This window comes from Physeter macrocephalus, chromosome 4 (genome assembly GCF_002837175.3).
Source record: "Physeter macrocephalus isolate SW-GA chromosome 4, ASM283717v5, whole genome shotgun sequence".
NCBI lineage: Eukaryota > Metazoa > Chordata > Mammalia > Artiodactyla > Physeteridae > Physeter > Physeter macrocephalus.
Window position 1 is genome coordinate 24,775,176 of NC_041217.1, and position 10,938 is coordinate 24,786,113.

Sequence of the window (10,938 nt, forward strand, 5' to 3'; positions counted from 1 at the left end):
CTCCATACTGTTCTCCATAGTGGCTGTATCAATTTACATTATTCCCACCAGCAGTGCAAGAGGGTTCCCTTTTCTCCACACCCTCTCCAGCATTTATTGTTTCTAGAGTTTTTGATGATGGCCAATCTGACCGGTGTGAGATGATATCTCATTGTCGTTTTGATTTGCATTTCTCTAATGATTAATGATGTTGAGCATTCTTTCATGTGTTTGTTGGCGATCTGTATATCTTCTTTGGAGAAATGTCTATTTAGTTCTTCTGCCCATTTTTGGATTGGGTTGTTTGTTTTTTTGTTATTGAGCTGCAAGAGTTGCTTATAAATTTTGGATATTAGTCCTTTGTCAGTTGCTTCGTTTGCAAATATTTTCTCCCATTCTGAGGGTTGTCTTTTGGTCTTGTTTATGGTATCCTTTGCTGTGCAAAGGCTTTTAAGTTTCATTAGGTCCCATTTGTTTATTTTTGTTTTTATTTCCATTTCTCTAGGAGGTGGGTCAAAAAGGATCTTGCTGTGATTTATGTCATAGAGTGTTCTGCCTGTGTTTTCTTCTGAGAGTTTGATAGTGACTGGCCTTACATTTAGGTCTTTAATCCATTTTGAGTTTATTTTTGTGTATGGTGTTAGGGAGTGTTCTAATTTCATTCTTTTACATGTAGCTGCCCAGTTTTCCCAGCATCACTTAGTGAAGAGACTGTCTTTTCTCCATTGTATATCCTTGCCTCCTTTGTCATAGATTAGTTGAGCAAAAGTGCATGGGTTTATCTCTGGGCTTTCTATCCTGTTCCACTGATCTATATTTCTTGTTTTTGTGCCAGTACCATATTGTCTTGATTACTGTAGCTTTGTAGTATAGTCTGAAGTCAGGGAGTCTGATTCCTCCAGCTCCTTTTTTTTTCCCTCAAAATTGCTTTGGCTATTCGGGGTCTTTGTGTCTCCATACAGATTTTAAGATTTTTTTTGTTCTAGTTCCGTAAAAAATGCCATTGGTAAATTGATAGGGATTACATTGAATCTATAGATTGCTTTGGGTAGTATAGTCATTTTCACAATGTTGATTCTTCCAATCCAAGAACATGGTATATCTTTCCATCTGTTTGTGTCATCTTTTATCTCTCTGTTTGTGTCATCTTTGCTAATTTTTCAAGATTAAACAAATACAAGAACAACTCCATGTTGTTATAAATTACATTGATTGCTAGGAAGTATGAATCTTTTTCTATATTCATTTACATTTTTTCTTTTGTGAATTGCCTGTTGAGTCTTATGTGTATGTATCGTTTGGTTTCTCGATGCTTTTCTTAATAATTTATATGAGCTTTTGTAATAAGGATATTGGCCGCATTCAGATATTTGCTATGAATATTTTCTGAGCTAACACAAAGGATCAGATGAAACTGGACTGACCTGAGGCAGAGATCTTGCCAGTATCAAATTTATGAATATAATAATCAAGAGGCACATGCAAAGCAGGGGGTCGTCTGAGACATCCCCGGTGGTTCCCGGGTCTGCCCTTCCTGCTTGGACATGTGCTCCCTGGCTCAGAATAATATATGAAGTCTCTAATGAGGTTTGCAGGGCACCTCACACAGTGGGGGTGGGGGTGAGGAGTGGCATTGAGGTCATCTAAATTTAGGTCATCTCTATTTTATACCCAATAGTTGTACAACTCTAATGTTACCCTTTCCAGTCATAAATCCAGAGTCTAGGTCTGTTTATGATAAGCAATTCTAAACCAGAGACATCATGCTGAAAGAATTTAGTTTATAAGCAATCTCCTCCTAGCAAATATCCAGTTGTCAGTATATTTACAAGAAGATTAGACCAGGTCGTTGGTCTTTCTTTCCCTGGGATTGTCCCCCACTAATTGAAAGAGGAATGGGTCCAAGCCAGCTGCTTAACTTCTTTCTTCCTCATTTCCCAAGGTAGCTGTTTGCATTAAAAATTTTTTTTTCTTTTGGACTCTAGAAGTTCTTAAAATTGTAGTGTAATTAAGGGGGTTTCTGGTTTCAACAATGACAGAGTAGCTTATATTAGTCTAATCCTCTTACAGACAACAGTTATAAACTCTAGACAAAATATTTTAAAAATACATTATTTTAAGACACTGGAGAGCAAAGAAAGCAGGCAGAAACTGGAGGGTATTTGACTCTTGAGGGAGGTGCACTATGTAAATCCTTCTTTCCTGTGACTTTCCCTTGGAGGCATTGACCAATCTGTAATAGCTTGGGGTGACTAAATGTCAAGTAGGAAGCCACAGTCAGTCACAGACACAGTCAAATGTATCCTAAGACACAAAGTTAGGTACCAGAGCATGGAGTTTGAGGCTGGCAGAGTAAATAGAAATCGGGGGAGGCCCGATTGTGGGAACCTCCACTTTACAGCTGGTTGGTCAGAAGCACAGGTAACAATGTGGACTTTTGACTGGCATCTGAGATGGAAGGTGTGTGGCGGGGCAGTCTTATGGGATCTGTTGCTGTCTCCAGGTAGAAAGTGTCAGAATTGAGTTGAATTGTAGGACACTCATCTGGTGTCATACAATTGCTTGGTGTGGGAAAAACTGTCACACATCTGGTGTCAGAAGTGTTATGCGTGTGATATTAGTGTGAGAGTAAAGGAGAGACAAAAAAGAGGAGGACTGAGGATTTCTTTAAAGCCATATAAGGTAATATTCACAAGTTCCAGGGATTATAACCTGAATATCTTTGGGGACCATTTTTTAGTCAACCACAGTCCAACCCTCAGCCCTCAAAGAGTCACGTCTATCCCACACACAAACCATAGTCACCTCATCCTAGCATCCTCCTAAGTCTCAACCTATGACAGTATTATCTCAAGCCACAAATCTTGTCTAAATATCATCAGCTCAAAATCTCATCATGTATATCATCTAAAACAGGTATGGGTGAGACTCTGGGTATGATCCATCCTGGAGCAAAATTCCTCTCCATCTGTGGACTTGTAAAATTAGGAAACAAGTTACCTGCTCCCAAAATACAATTGTGGGACAGGCACAGGCTAACAGCTGTAGACATTCCCATTTCAAAAGGGAGAGAATGGAAGGAAGAAAGAGTCACCAGCCCCAAGCAATTTTGAAATCCAACTGGCCAAACTCCATTAGGTCTCAAGACCTAGGAGTTACCCTCTGTGGCTTGAGGCTTCCGCCCCTACCCTGCCCTATGCTTCCCCATCTTCTTTTTTCTTGAAAGATAGCACATGTTTGCAGCAGAGTAGTTTTATCAGCCTGTTTCCAGCCTCTAGAATTTTGGTGACAACCTTCTTTCATTTCACCCTCTCTTTTTCAGTTCAAGCTGGCAGTGTTTCTGCTGATATAACAGTCTCAAAACCCTTGTGTATGTCAAGGACATTAATCACACCATGAAACAAGAGGTTCTTCCACAGAGCTTCCCTGGAGTCTCCCATCTCTCTTCTGGGTTCTGCTCAGATGGCTGGGGGGATCCACGGTGACGTGTCTCATCTCTTCAGCACTAGTAAATGGCTCTCCAGCCACACCCTTGGCCTTCTCTCTACAGTCTGCTTTTTGGACAGTGACTCTCCTAATTAGCATGTTTTGCAATCTGGATAGGTCGAGAGTTTCCCAAATCATCAATTCTTGGTGCTTAACAGTTCTTCCCTCAATTTATCTGTTACCTCTCAAATTTTACTATAAGCAGCAAGAAGAAACGAGGCTGCATCCTCTGCACTTTGCTTGGAAGTCTCCTCAGCTACACATCCAAGTGCCTTGCTCACAAATTCTGCTTTCCTCACAACAGGAGGACATAATTCAGCTAAGCTTTCTGCCATGATATAATAAGGATCCTCTTTCCTTCTGATCACATGTTCCTCATTTCCTCTGAACCTTCACCAGCAGCACCTTTAACATCCATACTTTTTGCCAACAGTCTGTTTATGACAATCTAGGTAGGTATTCTCTAAGATTATGTGGGCTTCCCTGTTGTGCTCCTCCCTTCCATCTGAGCTGTCACTGACAGAGTCTTTAACAACCGTATTTCTCCTAAAAGTCTACTCACAGCAATCTAGGCTCTTTCTATCATGCTTCTCAGAATTTTTCCAGAGTCTATCCTTTCCCCAAATCCAAAGCTACTCTGTGTTTTCAGGTATTAGTTACAACAGCACCCCGCTTCCAGGCAGTAAACTCTGTATTAGTTTCGTATGGCCCCTGTAACAAATTACCACAAGCTGGTTGGCTCAAAACAACATACATTCACTCTCTTCTACCTCTGAAGGTCAGAAGTCTGCAATTAGTTTCACGGGGCCAGAACCAAGGTGTCAGAAGGCAGTGCACACTCCAGAGGCTCTAGGGGAGAATCCATTTCCTTGCCTTTTGCAGCTTTTATTCTGTAGATTCCAGCTCCTGCAGATTCCAGCAGATTCCAGCCTGCATTCTGTGGCTCATGGCTCCTTTATCCATCTTCAGTGCCAGCAGCATAGCATCTTCAAATTTCTCTCTACTTCATCATTGCATCCCCTTCTCTTCTGTCTCTGTAATCACATCTCCCTCTGCTTCCCTTATAAGTACACTCATGATCACATTTAGGGCCCATCGGGATAATCCAGGATAATCTTTCCATCTCAGGATTCTTAACTTAATCATATCTGCAAAGGTTCTGTTGCCATATGTGGTTAATTTTATGTGTCAACTTAGCTAGGCCACGGTACCCAGATATTTGGTCAAGCATTATTCTAGATGTTTCTGTGAGGGCATGTTTTAGATGAGATTATCATTTGAATCAGTAGACTTTGAGTGAAGCAAATTACCCCCCATAATGTGGATGGGCCTCATCCAATCAGTTGAAGCCTTAATAGAAAAAGACCAACTTCCCTGGAAGAAAAGGGAATTCTGCCAGCAAATGGCCTTTGGACTCAAACTGCAACTCACTTCTGGGTCTTCAGCCTGCCAGCTACCCTGCAGATTTTGGATTTGCCAACCTCCATGATTGCATGAGCCCAATTCTTTAAAATCTCTCTCTCTCTCTCTCTCTCTCTCTCTCTAAATTTATACACACACATCCTATTAGTTCTGTTTCTCTTGAGAACCTGACTAATACATCATATATGGTAACATTCAATTTCCAAGAATTAGGACCTAGATACCGTCGGGGCCATTGTTCAGTCTATCACAAATGCCATCAATTCTTATCAAGTGCATATGGAATAGTCATCAAAATAGACCATATGCTGAACCATAAAATAAGTCTTAGTACATTTCAGTCTTACATAGTATGTTCTCTTTTGACAACAGAAATAAATGAGAAATCAATAATAATATAACTAGAAAAGTCCCACATATCTGGATATTAAGCAGTACCCATAGGACAAGGGAGAAATCACAAGGAGAGTTAGGAAATATTTCATACTGAATAAAAATACAACCTATCAAAAACTGAGGGTTGCAGCTAGGCAGTGCTTAGAGTAAAATTTATAGCATTAAATGCTTATAGTGTTAGAAAAGAAGAAAGATTTTAAATTAATGACCTAAGTTTTACTTCCAGAACGAAAAGAGTGATTTAAACCCAAAGTGAGTAGCAGAAAAAATAATGATAAGAACAGAAATCAACAAAATAAAAAACAAATGGTAGAGTAAATTTAAAATTCCAAAAGTTGGTTTTCTAAAAAGATTAATAAAATTGGTAAACCCCAGTAAGACTGATTAAGAAGAAAAATAAAGAAAGAAAACATAAATTACCAGTATCAGCAATAAAAGAGGGGTATCATCACAGATTCTACAGATGTTAAAAAGATAATAGATGAATATTATAAATAACTCAATGACACTAAATCTGAAAACTTAGATGAAATGAGAAAATTTCTTGAAAAATCCAAATTATCAAAACTGACAAAAATAAATACAAAAATTTAATGGTCCCTTTTTACAAATATTGTCTGTTACAGATGTTGAATTCCTAATTAAAAATCTTCCCACAAACAAAACTCCAGGACCAGATAGTTTCATTGGTAAATTCAATAAAACATTTAAGGAAAAAATAATAATGCCAATCTTACACAAATCCTTTCAGAACACAAAGGAGGAAGGAAGAGTTTCCAATTTGTTTGGTGACACCAGCAATAAATAATCTTGAAGCCAAAATATGACAAAGATGTTACAAGAAAAGAAAATTACAGATCAATAACCCTCATGAATATGGATACATAAATCTTTAACAAAATATTAGCAAATTGAATCCAACAATGTGTAAAAAGAGCAATACATCAAGTCCAAATGGGATTTATCCCATGAGTGCAAGGTTGGTTTCATATTGGAAATCAATCAAAGTAATTCATTGTATCAACAGAATAAAGAAAAACCATATGATCTCAGTAGATGTAGAATAAGCATTTGAAGGAATGCAACACCCATTCATAATAAAAATCTCAGAAAATTAGGAGTACAAGAGAATTTCTTCATTCTGATAAAGGCCACCTATGAAAAACCTATAGCTAACATACTTAATGATGGAATATTGAATGTTTTTCCCTAAGACTGGGAAAAAGGCAAGAATGGTCTCAATTTTATTCAACATTGTACTAGAGCCATAATGATTGCAATCAGGCAAATAAAAATAAAAGGTGTAAAGATTGGGAAGGAAGAAGAAAAACTATTTACATCTGACATAACCATATATGACATCTATGAAACAACCACTAGAACTAATAAGTGAGTTTAGTAAGGTCACAGATTACTAGGTCAATATACAAAAGTTAAATGTATGTCTATATACTCACAGCAAGCAGTTTAAAATGGAAATTAAAAAATCTCTTTTTAATAGTATCCACAAAAAAAATTAGGAAAAAATTTATCAAAATACATGCAGAACTCTTCCATGAAAACCACATGACAATCATGAGGAAATTTAAGAAAATCTAAACCAATAGAGAAATATATCATGTTTGTGGATTAGAAGATGTCAGTTCTCTCCAAATCTATCTATAAATTCGATGTGCCAGTTAAAGTCTCAATTAAATTAAAATCTTTTTGGTGGAAAATGACAAGTTGATTAAAATTTTCTAATGGAAATGTAAAGAACCTATAATAGTTTAAACAATCTTGAAAGAGAGCAATTGAAGGCTCCACAGAATATGATTTCAAGACTACTGTGGTAATCAAGACAGAATGGTATTGGCATAAAGGCAAATAGATCAATGGAACAGAATATAGAGTCCACACATAGATAATCAATTGATTTTTGACAAAGTTGCCAAGGTAATTCAATAAGTAAAGGAACGTATTTTCAAGAAATGGTGCTGGAACTATTGGATAAATGTATATGAAAAAATGAACCTTGTCCCCATCATAGACCTAAACGTAAATGCTAACACTATAAAACTTCTAGAAAAAAATTTAGGTGATTATTTTCTGACCTTGGGATTTGGGGACGTTTTCTCAGAGCAGACACAAAAACACTAAACATAAAATTTTAAACTGATAAATTGGACTTTTTTGAAGTTGAAATTTTCTGCTTACTAAAAGACACCATCAATAAAACAAAAGTTCATGACCTTGGGATTGGGGACGTTTTCTCAGAGCAGACACAAAAACACTAAACATAAAATTTTAAACTGATAAATTGGACTTTTTTGAAGTTGAAATTTTCTGCTTACTAAAAGACACCATCAATAAAACAAAAGGAAGGACAGGGCTTCCCTGTTGGCACAGTGGTTAAGAATCTGCCTGCCAATGCAGGGGACACGGGTTCGAGCCCGGCTCTGGGAAGATCCCGCATGCTGTGGAGCACTAAGGCCTTGCACCACAACTACTGAAGCCCGCACGCCTAGAGCCCCTGCTCCGCAACAAGAGAAGCCACCACAATGAGATGCCCGCGCACCGCAATGAAGAGTAGCTCCCACTCGCCGCAACTAGAGAAAGCCTGCACGCAGCAGTGAAGACCCAACAGAGCCAAAAATAAATAAAATAAATAAATTTATAAAAAAACAAAAAAGAAAAGGACAAGTCAGATTGTTGGAAAATTTTTGCAATACATATATTTGACAAAAGACATATCCAGAATATATAAAGAACTCCTGTAAATAAATAACAAAATGACAGACTATCCAATTAAAAATGGGCAAAAGACTTGAACAGATACCTGATAAAAGAAGATAAACAAATGGTTAAAAAAGGCATGAAAAGATGCTCAACATCATTAGTTGCCAAGGAAATGCAAATTCAAACCCCAATGAGATACGACTTCTCCCCCTGACAATGCCAGATGCGATGAGAACAGCAAGCAGCTGGAACTCTCATACAGGTGGGAGTGTTAAACGATCCAGTCATCATGGAAAACTGTTCCACATCCGTCCATACTATGACCCAGCTGTTCTATTCCATTCCTAAGTATTTATCCACGAGAAATAAAACATAATGTCCAGAAAAAGTCTCTAATGAGAATATTCATAGCAGTTCTATTCATGTGTCGAAAATTGACAACCGCTCTAATGTCTATCAACAGAATGGATAAACAAATTATTGTATATTTATATAATAGAATATTCAGCAATAAAAAGTAATGTACTGGGCTTCCCTGGTGGCACAGTGGTTAAGAATCCGCCTGCTAGTGCAGGGGACATGGGTTCGAGCACTGGTCTGGGAAGATCCCACATACCGCGGAGCAACTAAGCCCGAGCGCCACAACTACTGAGCCTGCGCTCTAGATCCCGCGAGCCACAACTACTGAAGCCCACGTACCACAACTGCTGAAGCCTGCGCACCTAGAGCCCATGCTCTGCAGCAAGACAAGCCACGACAGTGAGAAGCCCGTGCACCGCAATGAAGAGTAGCCCTCGCTCGCCACAACTAGAGAAAGCCCGCGCACAGCAACAAAGACCTAACGAAGCCAAAAGAAAAAAAAAAGACCATTAAAAAAAAAATGTACTGATACATGCAACAGCATGAATAAATCACAAAAATATTATAGTAAAAGAAGACAGGCACATTAAGAGTACATATGGTATGATTCCATTTGTAAAAAGTTTAAGAATGGGCAGATTTATCTATGGGCTAGAAATCAGAACAGTGGTTTCCTCTGGGGGGTGAAGATTAACTGGAAGGTGGTATCAGGAACTTTCTGGGTGATAAAATTGTTAAGTATTTTGTCAGAGTAGTGGTTATATGGATGTGTACACATATCCGAACTCATTGAACTGTATATTTAATATCTGCATTTCACTGCATGTAAATTTTTATATATTGTATGTATAATATAAAATATATATTTATATTTGTTATGGGCATCCCAATATCTCAAAAATAAGTGCTACTTCAGGGGAAGCTCAAAAGTAAAATAAAATACATTTAACTGGGTTTGTTTTTCCCCTACTCTTTCCTTGTCTATTGTAAATATGCAATATCTTAAAATAAATAATAAAGATTGAAAAAATTTTGTTGTCTTTTAAAACATTCTATCCAATCAAAGCTTAAAGAGTCTTTGCTGAGATAGAAATTTGAAAAACATATTTATTTTTCTTATGTATTTTTTTCTGAATTTCTCTTTAATCCATCCAGAATTTAGTGGGGAGAATGCCTGATTCCAGTGGTAGAAAAGAAAGGGCTTTCTTTTCACCTCCAAGTTCTTTCCCCTTCCCTCCTTGCTTCTAGGTGCCTGCTTCTTCTGGCCAAAGAAAGAGGCAGTAGGAAAGTCTGAGGTGGCTATTCAGGGTGAGAGCTGAGTGTCGCCCTCTCCACAAACGGCACTTGTCCTTTTCCTGCACATGACTGTCTTTGTCTAAATGGCCTCATTTTCTGATTAATACAGCTCAAAATTGGCCCGTTTCCTTGAAATTAAAACAAAAGTACAGTCCCAGAAACGCTCAAAAGAAGATAAAGCGGAAATAGTCACCTGAAAAAATAGGAAAATTCTCTAAATGGAATTTTATACCCATCCTGTGAAACGCATGGAGTGTTGTACATCTGATAAATATGGACCTTTGGGGAAAGGATGATTCTATGATTGGCTCTGGTCTTTGGGCATCAGCCCTGGGGAGCTGGGGTTAGTTGGAAGTACACGCGGTAAGAGGTGCCTGAGTCTGACCTACAGGGTCATTTCAGTGCCAGGCTTAGTGGTATCTACACTCTGTTCTTAAACTAAAGAGCAGCTGGTCTTGGCACAAGTTGAAGAGAACTTTGGTCTCAGAGCCTTTTTCAAAGCTAGGTCTACATGGCAACCACTGTCAGCAATGGCAGCATCTGCAGATACAAGAAGCAGCCAGGCAATTATTGTTGATCTTCCATAGATCTTCATAGCGTTTATTTGAGGGTGTTTAAAACCGTGAGACCAGAATTATCTGGGATTTGTGAACGCTGCAAAACGTGATGATAAGATAAAGCTGTGTGAAATTTTGTCTCGAGCTCACACCCCTAAGTGAATGTTACCCTCCCGAATCACTGCAGGAAGCACCGCATGGGTGTCTGGCTTAGAACATGCTTTAGATTTCTTCTGTTCAAATTGATGTAAGAATCAGCATATGATCCACAAGGGGGAAATCAGCTTGGTTTTCTTAATTCACATCAGTTGGTTGTGAATAACTTGTGTCTGTTTCCAAAAATTCAGTCCACCCCCAGAAAGGACAAAGATTGGCCGACAGTGAAGGTATTAAAGGAAATGTCCGGTCCACTCTTTTGAAATGTTTGCCATCAGAGTTCTCCACGGACATCAGGTGGTTGGTTGCCTTCCCCACAGAGGTGGCTCTGAAGGGATTGCTCTCATTGGACACATTGGTCCTATTGGCTTGTCACCGCCCTTCCTCTGCATGCCATATTCCTTTAGGGTTGGACCTGAACAGCACTTACAGATTTCTCTTCTGCTCAAAGTGAAAAACAAATGTCAACCCTGCCGCTAATATTTCTGCCTTTTTTTCTAACTTTTTCTTCCTCTCCTGCTCCCACTTGATGGTTTGGAGGATGAGAGGTCATAAAAGATTTCTGAGG

At 38.5% G+C, this 10,938-nt stretch overlaps 1 long non-coding RNA gene across 1 annotated transcript in view; it reads left to right on the forward strand.

Annotated features, from left to right (window-relative positions):
- Positions 1–8,937, forward strand: part of LOC114485995 (uncharacterized) — a 23,467-nt gene extending 14,530 nt beyond the window's left edge. The window contains exon 3 of the long non-coding RNA XR_003679237.2: positions 8,501–8,937. This is a non-coding gene — a long non-coding RNA (uncharacterized lncRNA). The remainder of the gene's footprint in view (positions 1–8,500) is intronic.
- Positions 8,938–10,938: the final 2,001 nt, after the last annotated feature.